We start from the raw sequence: 17971 nt of genomic DNA on the forward strand, positions 1-17971 counted from the left end.
CTTCTTTATCCATTCATCCATCGATGGACATTTGGGCTCTTTCCATACTTTGGCTATTGATGATAGTGCTGCTATAAACATTGGGGTGCATGTGTCCATTCGAAACAGCACACCTGTATCCCACGGATAAATACCCAGTAGTGCAATTGTTGGGTCATAGGGTAGTTCTATTTTTAATTTTTTGAGGAACCTCCATACTGTTTTCCAGAGTGGCTACACCAGCTTGCATTCCCACCAGCAGTGCAAAAGAGATTCTCTTTCTCTGCATCCTTGTCAACATCTGTTGTTGCCTGAGTTGTTAATGTTAGCCATTCTGAAGGATGTTTTATTTTCAACAAAATAAAATGCTAAAAGTTTCACTTTGATCGCAGGAAAAATGGAATGAAAATGTTCAACTATTAGAGTTAGCTGTATTTTTATGCCAATCACCTGATGACATTGATATAAAATTGGCATCATTTCATAGTTTGGCAAATTCTTTGTATACTAATGGAGTAATTTTCAGCTCTCACTTTACAAGTGTATGTACATGAGCAAACTTGGAACTAAAGAAGAACAAAATTAAAATAGGACAGTGATCATTTGCTCTAAATCCAAAGACATGCTTCAAAAGGGGTTGTGTAGATAGACTTACTGAAGCTCCACCCGCTCAACTATTGTCATCAGTTCCAATCTTCTTAAATTATTAACATTTGAGGTCGAATCTGATGATTTTCCAGGAGACTTGTATCTCCGTACTTTCGAGTGGTTAGTGATATCACTATGGTCCCATAAGTGATGGTAGATGTTTACATTTTGTGCAAGATTTAATTTCTTAACTAACTTTCTTGTGCAATAGAAATTTTGTACTTAGGTTTCCATTCAACTCATTTCCTTGAGGTCATTGCTATTGAAAGCATCTATTGAAAAATAAAAAAGCATTGTCAAACAATAAAATAAGCAGTCGTGGCTTTACACCATTCAGGAATTGGCCAAGGCACCACAGCATTCACATTACACAATGAGTTCTAGGCAGGACTGCTCACGTTCTGTTTCCTGGACGTAATCTGTACATACCTAACCCATAATTTGACATGTTTCCCATTAATCTGGTGAGTCGATGACTTGGTGACTTTGTACATCGACACAGAATGTCACAAGCTGATACACCAGGTGGTTGGCAGGGTCAGCAAGCAGAACATTTCTCCCACCACCACCTGAGACTGGAAGGGATTATTTGTCCCTAGCAGCTCATGACTGCTACACTTCATTTTATCAGCGGGAGCCCTGCACGGTGGCCCTGACAAGGAAACATCAGCTCCCTTGCTTCTGGGAAGAGCTGGGAAAAAAGAAATGGGTCATTGCTGATTTTTTTCAGATCTTCCCATACATTAGAGTGAAAATTCAACATCACCCAAGCATCTCATATGCTACTCACTGAGACTATGGCAGAAGCTGGATGTATAAAGTGGCCGTCTGCCCAACCCATTCTGGCTCATTTTAACAAAACTACTAATAAAAACACTTCACTGAAAAATGAAGTACTTGAGACAAATGCTACACCAAAGTAATGCTGAGAATATAGATGCAACCTGGGACTCTTCTGAGCAAACTGGTACGTGCGATCACCCTAGCCTGACCCATTTTTTTTCTCATTAGATTTGGCTACGTGACACTGTCATCTTCCTGAGTTGTCATTAAAATAAACCCTCTCATATCATTATTCTTAAAGTAAAACAATTCACCGACTTGTGAGTTTATTTAACTTCTGGCACAGGACCTTTAGTAAAGCATTATTACTTTATCACTATCACACCCTGAAAAAAAAAATCCCGATTTATGGCCCACAAGATCTTGTGTAGGAGCCCCTGCCCCTGAGTCTTCAGCCTCATCTTTTTCTCCTCCTACATCAGCACGCTCTGCCGTGCTTGTCTTCTTTCTATTCTTCAGATATACCAAGTCTTATCTGTCCTCAGAGCCCTTGGAGGCTGCACTCTCTCCTTGGTTTGTCCTTCCTCCCATGATCCCAAGCTTGGCTCCCCCGTGTGTTCCGGGGATGATCTCAGCTGAAGCATCACCTCTCTGGAGCATTCCTCCCTGGCTGCCTTCCTAGAGGAGTTGTCCCTTGGTTTTTCTAAACCTCAGCTCATATTTGTCTCTTTCATAGCACTCGTTGCTTTTGGTTGTAGTTAGCTTTTTTGTTGGCTTATTTATTTTACTGACAGCTCCTGCCCTGAGAATGTAAGTCCATGCTCTTTTCATCTTCATAACCCCAGAGCTGAAAGGGTGTCTGGCACCAAACACTGAATAAATATTTATTGAATGTATAACATACATTAAGGTGCAAAACACATCAAAAGATCTACAACCAGTTGGGTCAAGTTTAACATATATGAAAATGTTGATTGCGATATCAAGTTTCTAAAAATGTCTTATTTTCATAATGATTTCTATTATGGATTGGCAAGTTAGCCCCAAGGGCATCACTGTGCTCGCCGGAGAGGCACCTCCTCAACCTTTCAAGTCTGCAAACAAAAGGACAGGGTCTGATCTGCTCAAGTCCCACTTGCTGAGATGGTTCTGAGGACCTTAGCGTTCTTTCAAGTGTGTGGGATTTAGATGCTGTAGAAAAGAGGGAATTTAAGTCTATCGACTTCCTTTCCATTTATACCTTCATAAACCTGGCCTTGTATGGAATTGTGGTTTGTGAACAAATGGCTGAAGTGCCTTTGTTAAACACAAGAATTTGTCGTGTTGTTTTCATACGCTGAAAACCACAGCTAACCTTATTTGCATTATTTGATAAACGCGCTCTATTTCTCCCAGCATTTCTGCCCTGCAAACGTTCTGGTTTCTGGAAAAATTTACTCTAACTTTATTATGCCTTCTGTAAAATCAGAGGAACATGATCCTATATTTTAACATTTAAAAAGATAACCTCTTCAATTTAACATTTAAAAAGATAACCTCGGTCCAATTGATGTCATAATCGTGAGTAAATCATTTGCAAAATAGTTTTAATGCCCCGCATTGTTTTCCAGCTACGCATTCCTTCTGCAAAAGGCTTCTTTACAAATAAAATATTCCATGTGTGATTTCAGCTAAGGGAGGTACACTTGTGAGAAAGTAGAGAGAGCTGTGTTAACTCTCCATGAATGAAGTTGACTACAAGGGAAAGAAACTCCTACCTCAAGTCACACACAAAAATCAGTTTCATTATTATAGTCCATACGTTTTCAGCTCTCAGCAATCGCTCTGCCTGCCTAGGTATCCAAGGGAGCAATTGGATAATTTATAGGAGATCCATGCTCTGGAGTACAATATAGCATTAAAACATCATATTGTAGAAAAATATTCAATGACACAAAAAACTGATATATTAAGAGAACAAAGCAGGAGATACAAGCATATGTGCAACATGAAGTCTTTTTTTCTTAATTTAAAAAGGCAGAGAAATATTTATGTGGAGAAAAAAGACTGAATGGTAATGTCAATATGCCAAAATATTAACCCAGAAATTTAATGTTGGCTTTCCCTGTGTGGTGGGAGTAAGAGTGATCCTCCCTCCCTCCTTCCTTCCCTTCCTTCCTTCTTTCCTTCCTTTCTCATTAAGATTAATGAAGAAAAGGAAGTAGGACAGAGAACAATTAGAATAAGAAAATGGTTAATTTTCTTCATTTAAAAATATACATGAACATGGTTTAAAAAAAGTGAAAAAGTAGTGAGTGGGAGAGTAAATATCTCTTCCACTCACGTCTCCCTGCCCTCCACTTTTTTTCTCTCATAGGCACCTCTGTTAACACATTTTTTAAATATATCCTTTTTTGTGAATAAATAGACATATATATTTTGTGTGTATATACTTCCTCCTCTTTTTTATACAGATGCTAGCATAGTAAATCATTTTGCACCTTTATTAACAACGGATCATGAAAATTTCCCCTATATATCACTACCTAGACTCTTTGCCGTTACTTAGTGTTCCATTGTCTGAACGTACTATAATTTATATAACCTTTTCCCCAGCCATGGGTGTTTAGGTCACTTCCAATCTTTGCTATTACTGATGTTTTTGTGACGAACATACCTCAACGTACATTTGCTTGTGCGTGCTTTTTAACACCTGCCAATCTGTATGTAAAAAAGTGAGCCAGTGGTTTTAATTAATTTACTTTCTCTTATTATGAACTAATCATGATATTCCAGCTGTATTATTTTAAAAGATTTCTAAATTATTGTTTTAAAGTCCTCACAGGAAGGGAGATCATTACAAGGATGAAGGTCTGCTGGGTCTGGGTAAATGAATACCCAGAGTATGGATGCCAGCCAGGTTAGGGATGGCTGACAAAAAGCATGAGTCTTGCTCTGCTCCCTTCTGGTCAATAATCCATTATGTCAATAACACATCAGAACTGACATCTTAGCTTATACTATTTGCATACTTGTTTTAGGTAGCTTGTAGTTATATAAAATATAGAGGAAAAACCCTGAACTATGGGACCCACATGGCAACCGATTTAAAAGAGAAAATTCCAGCTCCATGAATCTCTGTAGGATTCACCCTGTGCCATAGAGCCAGTTTGACTTGTTTCCCTTTTTTCACAGAATTATTGGAGACATCCTAAGCTCCAGCAGCACCCAGCAGCACCTGCTTCCGGACACACATTTCAGGGGCTGCTGTCTTTTCTAGCTTTTCTCCCCTCCTCCTTGAGTATTCCCTTCACCTTCCAAATAAACAACTTGCATCCAAACCCGTGACTCAGGTCTTTTCTGGGGACCCAAACCAAGACACAAACCTTATCTTATTTAGTTTTTATAACGATCTGTGAAGTTGGTGTTAAAATTTCCATTTTACAGGTGAGAAAACCAAGTTAAGTAACTGAGTCAAGATAGAGAGTGGTAGCAAAAAGTCTTTACCAGGTAGACGTGCTTTTTTTGGTTTGTGTGTTTCCATCCCTTGAGTTCTTGCTCAAGGTAATAAACAGAGCACCTGACTTGAGAGGCTACAAACCTGGGGATGGGCCCTGGCTGGAAAGCAAGGCCTGATACTGGTTGTTGGGGAGCAAACAGAGCACAGAAAGGTGCCACTCTTTTCCGTGATCCTAGGCTCCTGCTTTCACGCTCCTTCCGGTCTTATCTCATCATAACCGTCGCTAATGTAATGTCAAAGTAATTCCTTAGAGACATTAAACCTTTTTAAGATGTGCAACTTTTGTCCTAGAAAGTGCAACTTTTAGAAATTCCATTTGGGTGTAGATACCCCTACCTTGCATGGACAATCTCATCTGCCTCCAAATGAAATGCCCACAGCTCTCCTTGCTTAAATGGATTGGCTTATGGCTTTTCAATTCCTCTGAGTGGTCTGCCATCTACCTTTCTCATTACTCAGGATACTGACAACTGGGAAAATGCACACACTTGCTAACTGATGAGGACCCAAGAGCAAAGAATAGAGAAACAAATTTGACTCTGATATATTTTTTCTTCTTTCCTCCTTACACATCCAAGGAACTTTTACTCTGAAAAATTCGCTATGAATGAGCATAGGAGTTGACTAGGTGGGGTCTCATGGATGTGTCTCATCAGGGCCTCTTATCCCTTCACACTGAACCCCACCTCACACCCATTACATAGAGCAGAGTAACTCCTTCAGACACAGTCAGTAGATACTACAACTGATATTTATTACTGGTTTTTTTTTTTTGTAGTGATTAAATTTCATCATTAAAAAATTTTTTTTGTTTATTTCTGAGAGACTGAGAGAGAGGATGAGTGGGGGAGGGGCAGAGAGAGAGGAGACACAGAATCCGAAGCAGACTCCAGGCTCTGAGCTGTCAGCACAGGGCCTGACACGGGGCTGGAACCCATGTACCATAGGATCATGACCTGAGCTAAAGTTGGATGCTTAACTGACTGAGCCACCCAGGTGCCCCTCATGATTTTTTTTTTAAGTTTATTTATTTATTTTGACAGAGAGAGAGAGAGAGAGAGAGAGAGAGAGAATCTCAAACAGCCTCCGAGCTGTGAGTGTGGAGCCCAATGCGGGGCTTGATCTCCTGAACCATGACATTATGACCTGAGCCAAAACCAAGAGTTGGACACTCAACTGACTGAGCCACCAGGCACACCCAGAATTTCATGATTTTTATAATCTCTGTTCCCTAAGAAATTCAGAACATTGGGTACATCTAAATATGGTGATAAGATGACTCCCTCACAGTCCTTTACCCACAATCAAAGTACATTAGAGGCAATACTCATAGAAAAATTGTTTGAGACCCTGGGAAATTGAACAATTTCCTGTAATTTCTTAAGTGTTAACATATTTTGGAATGATAAAACTATTTGCGGGATAATTGCACCATTATAATGAAATGGACCTAAGTCATCTAAACTACATTGTGTTTCCATGCATTTAGGCCTTTTTTATCCAATATTATTCTACTATGTCTCAAAATCAAACACACACATATACATATATTATATATATAATATACTGTATATTATATATTATATCTTAGAGGAAATAGTTATAAGATCAAAGAATTACAGATATAACTATATAAAATGATTTGGAGATTGTCATTGTTGTAGACAGTCTAAGAAAATAATATTAGCTGATAGGCAATACTGAAGTGTAGAAAATGGTGCTGTGTACTAAAGACTACAGACAGATGCTCAACAAGTTCTTAAATTTTAACTTTTATGGAAAAATCAAGGAAAAAGTACAAATAGAATGATTATTACATTGAAAAGATGTCAAAGGGAGAAAATCATTTGGTTAACCATTCAGAGTTTTCCAGAATACATATATTCATCAGTGTCCCAGGATGAGCCCACTGATGAGCATAAGTATTTCTCGATGGTATATTTGAATTTTCAAAAACTCCATTAGTTATTTTCATGTTGCTCAGGGGAAATCAGAGTCTGATGGAACTGGCTTGTATTAACTAAACTTATAAGGGCTTGATTGATAAAACAGGTTTCCAATTAACTAATTTGAGGTGGAAAAAAATAGAGCTATTAAGAGGTCTGGAATTTCAATGTTCTCAGGAAGATATTTTCTCTTATTTGTAGGGAAGTCTACCGGAAGTCAAATAACTATGAAAAAATGCTTCGTAAAAACCAAGTCAGAATAAAGGGAGCTGGATCATCTTAATGAGAAATGCCATTATAAAGAATCAATGAAAATTGAAACAATTTGGATAAAATGTGTCTTTTTCAGCGGCTCAAGCTGTATATTTTCAGCAGAACTTTAAACCTTCTCTTTTTAATACATTCTGGTGGTAATTCTCAACTCCCCATAGAAAAACTTGCCTCTAAATTCTATTTTAAAGGTCATTTGTGGCTGATTTATTTGCTAGAGCCAACTATTTTGGTGTGGCTTGACTCTAATTTCTTTTATAACAAAGTCCTACCAGTATAATTAAGACAGGTTTCCCTCATAATATTTTTCTATCAGCTTTCACTTCTTTCATTAAACATCGTTATCTACTTCCCCTGCCAATGACCTTTACCTTTATTGTCATTTGAGTCATTATGCTACAGACTGGATGCTTTGGATGGAAATGCTGAAATATTATGCTCTAATGCAAACACAATGTTTTAGTTCCATTTTGGTGGCATTCAGGACTTCGTCATGACCAGCAAACAAGTTGGGAACCGAAGAGCAGGATTTCTGGGTGGTGGATCCTCCATCACTTTTCTCGATTATAAAAATCAAGTTAAGGAGGGACACCGAACAAACTATACTTCCCACATTTTCTATGAGCAGAATTTGATGGTTCAATTTTATGGGTGAATTTATTAGCAATAATAGGCTTATCAGGAACAAGATAGCATGTTCTTTCTTCTCATGTTCATAGCTTTAGCGTCTATCAAGTGTCTGGAGAGGTAAGTGTCAGAAAACGATTCTCCGCGGATTTCTCGCATTTCTGCACATCTTTTGAATAGAGGCATTCTCGGGAGCGTCTCCCTCAACAGCATTAAGCAGGTGTGCTAACTGTTCAGGACAAAAGACCTGATTTCTCTAAGCTTAGCAATGCTCTCAAACGCAGACACTGAGTACTGCTCCTGCTCTAAGTAAGGCAGTCCTTTGTCTCTGACCTAGGAGTTTCACGACTCCTCCCAGCTTTCAAACTGTGTCAAAGTTAACTTGTTAACTTGAAAGTAGGGTAAGATCTCATACCCTTCATGGTTCTTGGGAAAAAGTGCTCAAAAAACAAAAAGTTTGTTGAATGAATGAATTAAAAAAGTGTTTAGGGAACTTCATACCCTTATGACTAATAAACAGTTACCCAGAGAAAGAGCCCAAGAACTTCTCTTGGCAAGGACCTATTTCACAATATTTTTTCGTTAGAGTACCAGTGTGTGTTAGTCACCCTGTGTTTATTTTAGATATCAGTGTTGACTTAAAATTGTTGGCAGCAGTATGTTTGGAATTGGCTAAACACTGAGTTGTATGATGGGAACTGATTATTTATTCACGCATTACCTACTCATATAGGAACTATAGACTTTGGATAGTTTCTACTTTGCTTCTGCATCAGCGTCCCTAATGGATGAAGCCATAATTTTGGTACAGAGGGCTGAAGTTTTAATATCTCTTTCTAAAAATAATAACTAATTATCTTTAGAATGACACTTTCAGTGGGGACCCAAAATACTGACTTTAGTGTTTATTTTTCCATTTGCTTTAGAGGTGGATTTGTTTTTCTTTCTGTTTTAGAATGCCTGACAAAGGTGAGCCTGGAAACCCTTTACCAAAAAGAAGTGACCTAGTCTTTATTTTCTTTCTTTCTTTCTTTTCTTTTCTTTCTTTCTTTCTTTCTTTCTTTCTTTCTTTCTTTCTTTTTAATTTTTTTTAATGTTTATTTATTTTTGAGACAGAGAGAGACAGAGCATGAACGGGGGAGGTTCAGAGAGAGGGGGAGACACAGAATCCGAAGAAGGCTCCAGGCTCTGAGCTGTCAGCACAGAGCCCAATGCGGGGCTTGAACTCACGGACTGTGAGATCGTGACCTGAGCCGAAGTCGGACGCTTAACCAACTGAGCCACCCAGGCGCCCCTTTTCTTTCTTTTTTTACGTTTATTTATTTTTGAGAGAGACAGAGTGCAAGTGGGGGAATGGCAGAGAGAGAGGGAAACACAGAATCAGAAGCAGGCTCTAGGCTCTGAGCTGTCCTCACAGAGCCCGACCCGGGGTTCGAACTCACAAACTGTGCTATCATGACCTGAGCCGAAGTCAGACACTTGACTGACTAAGTTACCCAGGCACCCGAAGAAGTGACCTGGTCTTTATACATGGCAGATGATCAAACTGCCACCTGTTCCCCTCCAGTTAATCATGACTCTAAGAACTTGAGCAGAGGGCTGGTGCCAGGCAGCTGGGGATCATGGGAGAAAATCACTTTCTGAAGGCATAGCTATCTTAGAAACTACACGGCATGCCAGGAGAGAAAATGCTAGGATCCAGGAGATATAGGTTTGCTTCTAGACTTGCCAATTTTCTGTGATCCTGGGTCAGTCATGTGACCTCACAAAGTTATAGTTTTCCCAGTTGTAAAATGGTAACAATAATACCTACTCTGCCTATATCATAATAGTGTTTTGAGCATCAAATGAAATAGCTCAATGCTGGTAAGTAAGTGTAATAATTTATATTCTCAACATTTTGGTTATGAATTTAGAAGGGACTTGAAAGATCTACACAAATGGAGGTGTTATTAGTGAGGAGTATGTCTACTTTTAAGTTCTTCATTTTTATCTATCTATCTATCTATCTATCTATCTATTTATTTTGCACTGAGCAAAATGTCACTGTAGGGAATCAAGCAAATATAGCCTTGAATGCTACACCCGCATGATTAAACTGTTTAGACCATAGCAAAACTGACTTGTTCTTTGGACACTTTTTATGTGATAAACTGGATCAAAGCACTCAGAGTGGAATCAAGGCAGCATTTGATAAAGATGTAGAAGTTGTGATTTCTTTCTGACTCATTAGGCTTTCTTACAGAAGTTAAAACTTGGGCAACTACCCTTGACCCAATTTGCCCCAGGAAGACCCTGAACAGGATGAAGAAATGTTGTCTCACAGCTTGTTTATTTCTATAATGAATCGGCTCCCTGGGTGCAGAGAGACTTTTCCCCATTCTCAGAGAAGGGGGACCAATGACACAGGGAGCTGGTCTTTGTGGTAGCAGTCACCATTGCCGTGATCACAGGTGTTCTTTTTTTTTTTTTTTTTTTTGCTTTTATGGTATCGCATGATAAAATAATCTTAAAACCAGTTTTTGTGGAAATATGGAACCAAATTCACAAATACACATTCATAGAGACACTTACAAAAGTGACAGAAGAAATATTCCTTTTTTTATAACTTAAAAAGTAAGAAACCAAGTCACTTCCTTGTGCTTCTAGCGTTTACTCCTAAATGTGAAATATTCATCCGAATGTGAAGTTTTAATGATCCTGAGGAAAATAGAAATGGAACAATTTCCAGGGGGCTATTTTGAAAACTTCTTCAAGTTTGATCGTCAGGATCATGTGTAAATAGGTTACGGCCACTTTACAGTGTTGCCCTGTAAAACTGTAATCACCACTCTCATATTTCTTACGAGATAACTCTTTTCAAAATGGCTCTATGGCTTAACTGTAAGATAAAGTGGTGAATTATTTACGTAAAGATATATTATCTCAGATTGTGGATTCACTTATAACTTGTTGAAAATATCTTTATTGCACTGAGGCTACCATATGTGCCTCATGAATTGAAGATATGATGATGCCCTCAAGCATTCAGTATGTAATACAGTGTCTCTATTATGAATCCTATTTCTGCTTCAAATATATACTATGTGTTTTTGACACAAGGCCCTTAAATCGATCACCTTGTTGACCACCCACATACATTTTTAAAATAAATAGTTATCTTAGTCTTTAAAAAAAATTTTTTTTAATGTCCATCTATCTTTGAGAGAGAGAGAGAGAGAGTGCCAGTGGGGGATAGGCAGAGAGAGAGGGAGACACAGAATCGGAAGCAGGCTCCAGGCTCCAAGCTGTCAGCACCGAGCCCGACGCGGGCTCGAACTCACAGACCACGAGATCATGACCTGAGCCAAAGTCGGATGGTCAGCCGACTGAACCACCCAGGCGCCCCTGTTTGCATTCATTTAACATAAACACGGAATACCTTTGTTTTTCCTTTTGGACAGGTAAAGCTTCTAAATATTTTTATGGTGGAAAAATTCAAACATATACAAAGAAGAAATAGTAGGATAAAACTTCATGCACTCATCATGCAGCTTCAATAAATATTAACTAGTGGCCAATCTCATTTCATTCCAAGATACCGCAGCGTGTTTCTCTAAAAGGTACATGTAAATCTTAAAATAATAACCATTCCCTTGAAATGAGATATGGCTTCAGTATTTGTAGAGTTTGGTGGAGTATAGGCTGAAGAGCAAGAAGTGTGCCCTGGGATGTAACAAATTTCGCCCACAAACATTTGTAGGTTTAAATATTTATTCCAAAACAGAAGGGCCATTGTATTCCCTGGTGGCTCTACAGTTGCAATTGGTTGGCACCTGCAAAGCCATTTCTAACATCCTCTCATTCTTATTTATGGGTTGATGGGTAATATGTATTTGGTTAAAGCGTCCTGGGGGAGCTTTTCCGGTTCTCATAGAGGCTGGTGGGGCCGGGAGTGTTTATACAGTCACAAAGTAGCAGGGAACGCAGCTCTGAGACGCTCCAGATGCAGGACAAAACTACTTTTCTCATGCTCTGTACCAGGCTCTGGCCAGTGACACCACTTCCTTAATGTGCTGTCAGTGATTTTGCCTTTCTCTGGCCCCAGTGTCTTGTACAACAGCGAGAAGAAGATATACAGGAGACCGTGTCCTCCATAAACGCGTGGTGGCCTTCCATTGTGTTTGCACTGCTCATCAGAACTTACAAAGCATTTCGGAGATGGTGTCACCTTTGACCATCACCATAACGTGGCTAGGTGGGTATTATTGTGCCGGTTTTATGGTGAGTGAACCAAAGATCAAAGTTAAGACACTTTTATCAAGGTCATGCAGGAGATGAGGCTGGGACCCAGCCCTCTGGAAGGAACATAGTTGTTTTGTTTTTCTGGGCTGTTTCTGGACTAAAGCTTTTATTTTTATTTCTTAAATGAATTCTGAAATTATAAAGGATAAAGGAAAAACGTGTGGAATGAGTTTACAGTGAAGCATTTTAAACTTACTTTTTTTTTAATGTCTTATGTATTCTTAAGAGAGAGAGAGAGAGAGACAGAACAGGAGCAGGTGAGCAGCAGAGTGAGAGAGGGACACAGAATCTGAAGCAGGCTCCAGGCTCTGAGCTGTCAGCACAGAGCCCAATACGGGGCTTGAACTCATAGAGTATGAGATCATGACCTGGGTCGAAGTCGGACCCTTAACCGACTGAGCCACCCAAGCGCCCCTACAGTGAAGTATTTTAAAGGAACAATGCAATAGTAGACCTTCTCTTCCTTCTTGTACCTCCTCTTCACCTCCTTGGAAATGAAGATGTCCTTTGTCTTCTCATGGAGGGATGGGTCTTATTAGGATGATCCCTGTATTAACAGTAGAAATAGAGTCAATGTGTTGATTCCAGGGTTAAATAAGTGTTCTTTGTCTGGGTGCAGGGATAGAATTCAGCAGCCCATGCACTTGGATGAAGAAAAAATACTGTTGTTTTTTTTTAAAGATTAAAAATATTTTAAGTGTATTTATTTATTTTGAGAGAGACAGAAACAGCATGAGTGGGGGACCGGCATAGAGAGAGGGAGACAGGGAATCCCAAGCAGGCTCGCACTCTCAGCATGGAGCCTCATGTGGGGCTCAAACTCACAAACCATGAGATCATGACCTGAGCTGAAACCAAGAGTCAGATGCTTAACCAACTGAGCCTCTCAGGCACCCCTGAAGAAAAAATATTTTTTAAAAATTCCTTGAACCTCTAGTAGTCTCCACAATTATAAATGTAGATTCTGAATCATAATTATTAACTGTTCCTGTGAATCTGCCACCAGGAGAAATCAAAGACTTGTTCCTATCACATTAGGACTGTTGCAAATATCTTGAAATATCCTTTATACTCATCACTACTTCAAAATATGGTGGCTATGAGACCTGCAGCTGGATCTTTTTATTTAACGTGTTAATAAAGACACATATTATTTTATTATGAAGTTTAGAAAGCCATTTTGATAATTGTATTTCTAGAACAGAGGGTTGCTGGAGGGGAGGTAGGCAGGGAGATGGGCTAAATGGGTGATGGACATTAAGGAGGGCACTTGTGATGAGCTCTGGGTATCATATGTCAGTGATGAATCCCTAAATTCTACTCCTGAAACTAATATTACACTATATGTTAATTAACTAGAATTTAAATAAAAACTTGAAACAAAAAAAAAAGAGAAAAATTTTTGAATATTGACCAAAACATAAACATGTGGATTATCTATTTTCAGTGTAATCATATGTATTTTATTTTATGCATTTAGAAACAGTACTCTGAGAAGGGGTATAGGTATCACCATGTTGTCAGAGGGGTGCGTGGTACAAGTACAAGTTTTAAAAACTTGCTTTGAAGGAACAAAAAAATCTTAAATTATTCCCAGGCAACAACATTTTCAAAAAATTTTTGGAGGAAGGAACTAAGTTGAGGCAACAATTCCTCAGTCTCGTTGCATTTTCTGTCTCTACTTGGCACACTGAATTCCTGAAAAACGTGTCAATTTGTGCCATAAACATTCGTAGAGAATGATGCTCCTTTGTCTTCATGGAGGAATGAACGGACTGCTAAAAACACACTGAGTCTGGTTCATGGGACACTTCCCAAAAGGAGAGATGGTTTAAGATGGAGAGTAAAGCAGAAGGTGGGGGGGAAATACCTGCATCAGGGAGTTAGCCGAGGACAAAATCTTACATGATAGACCTTCTGCACTGAGTCTGAAAACCACATTTCTCTTCATGTGGGAAAGCATGTCATGACCTAACCTTTCTGTGTCCCCTCAACCAGAGGTAATCAAATTATGCATGAAATAATTTAATAATTTTATTTTCAGTTGGCAAGCACTAAATTTCATGTTAAATCTGTCCACATATGGGAAGATATTTGTGGCAGTAACATCTCCTATTATGTGCTATTCTCAGAATATATTATATTACAATTCTTAACCTAGGTATGGAAGTGAAAAGGTCTAAGCATCCGACTAATATAATTTGATGATTCATATATATACCGGGAGGAATTCAGGACTTCCATATGATTTTTCTGATTAAACCCTCCTGATAGTGTAGTCTTTTACTTTGCTACTGGAAATCATTTTGCTTGGCTTGCTATTTCTTCTGACATATGTTCCAGCTGAGCAGAGTCTTTGAGAAATTAGATAACCATTAAGGACAGTATGTAGAGCATAATGTGTAGAAAGAGCAATAGGCAGAACCAATATGTGGTTGCTTCCTTTATAGCTTATATATTTTTTAAATTTTTTGATGTTTATTTATTTTTGAGATAGAGAGACAGAGCGTGAGGGGAAGGGGAGGGGCAGAGAGAGAGGAAGACACAGAATCTGAAGCAGGCTCCAGGTTCCGGGCTGTCAGCGCAGAGCCTGACGTGAGGCTCAAACCCACAAACTGTGAGATCATGACCTGAGCCAAAGTCAGACGCTCAACCAACTGAGCCACCCAGGCGCCCCTATAGCTTATATTTTTATGATGCAAACTCTATGGTTCATAAATAGACCATATTTTTCATGTCCCCAAAGATTTGCCCTGGTTCCTCTCCCAGGAACGTTATTCTGCTCTCATTTACCCTCTGCAAACTCAAGATCTGCTAAGTCATCATTTCTTGCAAAAACTTACCCTGATCCTTCCTCTCATTCCAGGTTGGGTTACCTGCCCCCCTGTGCCATTAAAGTCCTCTGTCCTCCTTCTAGAGACATGAACTGTTGTCACTTCCCCCTACCCATACCTTCTACTCTGTGCTCAACATTATGCTCTAGCCTATGAACATCTGGAGGACTGGAATCCCACCTTTGAGTTATAGGCGAATATTAGGCACTCAATAATTTTTTGTAGAATTAATTGAAATAATAAGTTAATGTAGCCAACAAATAAGACTAATGCGACAGGAAACGTGAAGACTGAAGGGTGGATAGGGAAGGGTGGAGAGGCAAGTCAGTCCTAGGCAGTCTCATTTCCAAGATGCCAATAGAAGCATGTGTGTGTGTGTGTGTGTGTGTGTGTGTGTGTGTGTGTGTGTGGTGTATGCATGCACACATGCACAGGCATCCATGTTTGCATGGGAGTAGTGGTAGTACAGGGGAGGTGAGATTTATACTTGACTCTAGATAGATACTTCCAATGTAGCCATACGAATGTCACACTGCCACTTTCCGACGTGCAAATGCTACATTTCTCTAAATCAGAGAAATTGGTTCTGTACTTCCACCCACGTGACTGGCAGAAAAACTCAACCTCAGTCGTGTTTGGGAATTCTCTCTCATCCTCCAGGGGTTCATGCAAGGATCTCCTGGTATTTGAGATGCCATACTCTGCAGAGTCCTGATCACCTCCTCCGTTTGCTGTGACTCGTCAGTTTCCAAGGTATTGGTCAGGCAATGTGTTCCAGGAAGACCTGGATGCTCGTCCTGCTGGTCCGCTCCTCTACCACGCACAGGCCCGCAGGGACCCTCAAGACCTCAGAGTCTCCAAAAAGACTGAGGAAAAACAGGCTTCCTTGATTAGGTGGTTTGTGTGCCTTCAACTCCAAAGCCCTAACCTCCATGCTCTCCTCTGGGGAACACATTCTGGGGACATTTTTTGTACGGGGTGTAATCGGGGGAAAAAAGGAACTGGAAATGTCACTTGTTCCTTTCTTAACAACTCACCTGGCTACACAGTTTCTTCAGAAGCAACAGGAAGTTTTATCTCCCTCCTTCCTCCCGAAGTCCCCTGGCCCCCGCCCCAATCCACTGGTGATCCAGCCACTTTTTCTCTTTCAGCGTCGAAGAGCTCAAAGCACAGAGCCTTGGCGGTTGTCCCGGTTTTCTTCATCCTGTTCATGACTCCAAAGAAAACACATTTCTGACTCAAAAACAAACCAGGGGTTTCTGTTGAGACCTCAAATATTTTCCCAGAGTCCGCCATGAAAATAAGGTTATGTTGTAATTTTTAAGTGATTTATTCGACTTCTTGTGGCAAGACTCTGCTATAGTTTTGCTTGTTGTGCAAATAGCCTCGAGTCTGCTTCTAAACAAAATGTTTTCCAAAAACAAACGCAGGCTTCCCTCTGCTGACCCAGATCTCAAGGAGAATCAGCATTTGTTATAATGCTCCACACAAATACTTACAAACACAATTGTTTTGCAACTTGCATGCTGTTGGCAATCAACACTCATACAAGTATTGTTACTTGGACTCAGCATTAATATTTTCTTCAGAATATTTTACTTTGGTAGTATAAATGTTCCCTGTATTGCTGAAGACACACGAGACAAGCGTGGTCATCAGTGTATTGTACTGAAACTTGGCTTCATTTTGAAAATGGTAGGAAATTCACGACAGAAGTTTTGGGAAGAAGGAATCTTTCAGTGATCTAATCCCATAATATTTGTGCTTTCTTACAAATAGTAGTAATTAGGCTGCACTTGTGACACACTAAAAATCTACCCCATTCAATGAGTAAGACTCCATTTTAAAATAAGTGTATTATGAAACGTGAACAAGTAATATTGGAGACTAAAAATGCATAACTGGTGAACATTCATGTGCTTCTCTTCATTGCCTGGTAGGAATAATTCTGCCAGTGCCAGCTCGCTTCGTGAGCATTTGTGATGCAGCGGAAGTAGAGACGAGACCGCAGTGTCTGCTTTGAATTGGAATAGGCTAGATTTTACTTCTGGAATAGCAAATGCTAAAGGTATAAGGAAAGGCAAGAGCCAAGGAAGTCTTGGGAAGGTTTTTTAAATTTTTATTAAATTATTTTTTTTTAATTCTTATTTATTTTTGATAGAGAGCGAGGGAGCGAGTGCGTGCGTGTGCAGGGGGAGGGGAGAGAGAGGGAGACACAGAATCTGAAGCAGGTTCCTGGCTGTGAGCTGTCAGCACAGAGTCCGACACAGGGTTCGAACCCACGAACTGTAAGATCATGACCTGAGTCAAAGTTGGGCGATTCACCGACAGAGCCACCCAGGCGCCCAGGAAGCCTTGGGAACGTTTTACTGGGGGTTTGGACAGAGTAGGAGGTTAAAATGATAAAACCCTCAGGGCTTTGCTCCAGGTCAGGCTGTGTGTGGTTCCAAAGACAGGGTGGGGACTGGACTTTGAGAAGTTCTGTTGTGGCTGTGTATAGCAACCCCCTTGACAGATGCTAGCACGGAATTTTTAAATGCCGGGTTTTATTTAACTTTTGAATAGATGATACCATCACAACATTCAAAAATTAAATGTAGTATGAACTGCATCAGGGAAAAAAGTCTCCCTAACAGTCCAGGCCCTCAACCACCCAGTTCTCATCCCTGGAGGCCACCACTATTTCCAGCTGCTTGCCTGTCTTCCAGAGGTATTTTACACACATACAAGCAGATAGGCATTCATATTATATAATGCCCCCCCCCCCCACTTTTTATACAAGTGGTAGAACACTGCACACATTGTTCTGAGTGCTGCTTTACTGTCTTTCTTCACAATATTTGGGATATTGTTTCATTTTATTAAAGAGATTCCTCTTTTTTTTTTTTTTTTTTTTTTGCAGCTGCAAAGTATTCCACTATAGCAACGCACAAATATTGTTTAGCCAGGTCACACTTTTGGAAGCCTCCCATCCCATGTTATATATCACAGCAAGGCAATGCTGTTCAATGCAATGCAATGAACTACTCTGTTCTTAATTTACTTTGTGCCATGCACCCCTTTGGTCGTCTGGTAAAGCCGATGCATTTCTTCTCACCATA

This window comes from Panthera leo, chromosome C2, assembly GCF_018350215.1.
Source record: "Panthera leo isolate Ple1 chromosome C2, P.leo_Ple1_pat1.1, whole genome shotgun sequence".
In the NCBI taxonomy this organism is placed as follows: Eukaryota; Metazoa; Chordata; class Mammalia; order Carnivora; family Felidae; genus Panthera; species Panthera leo.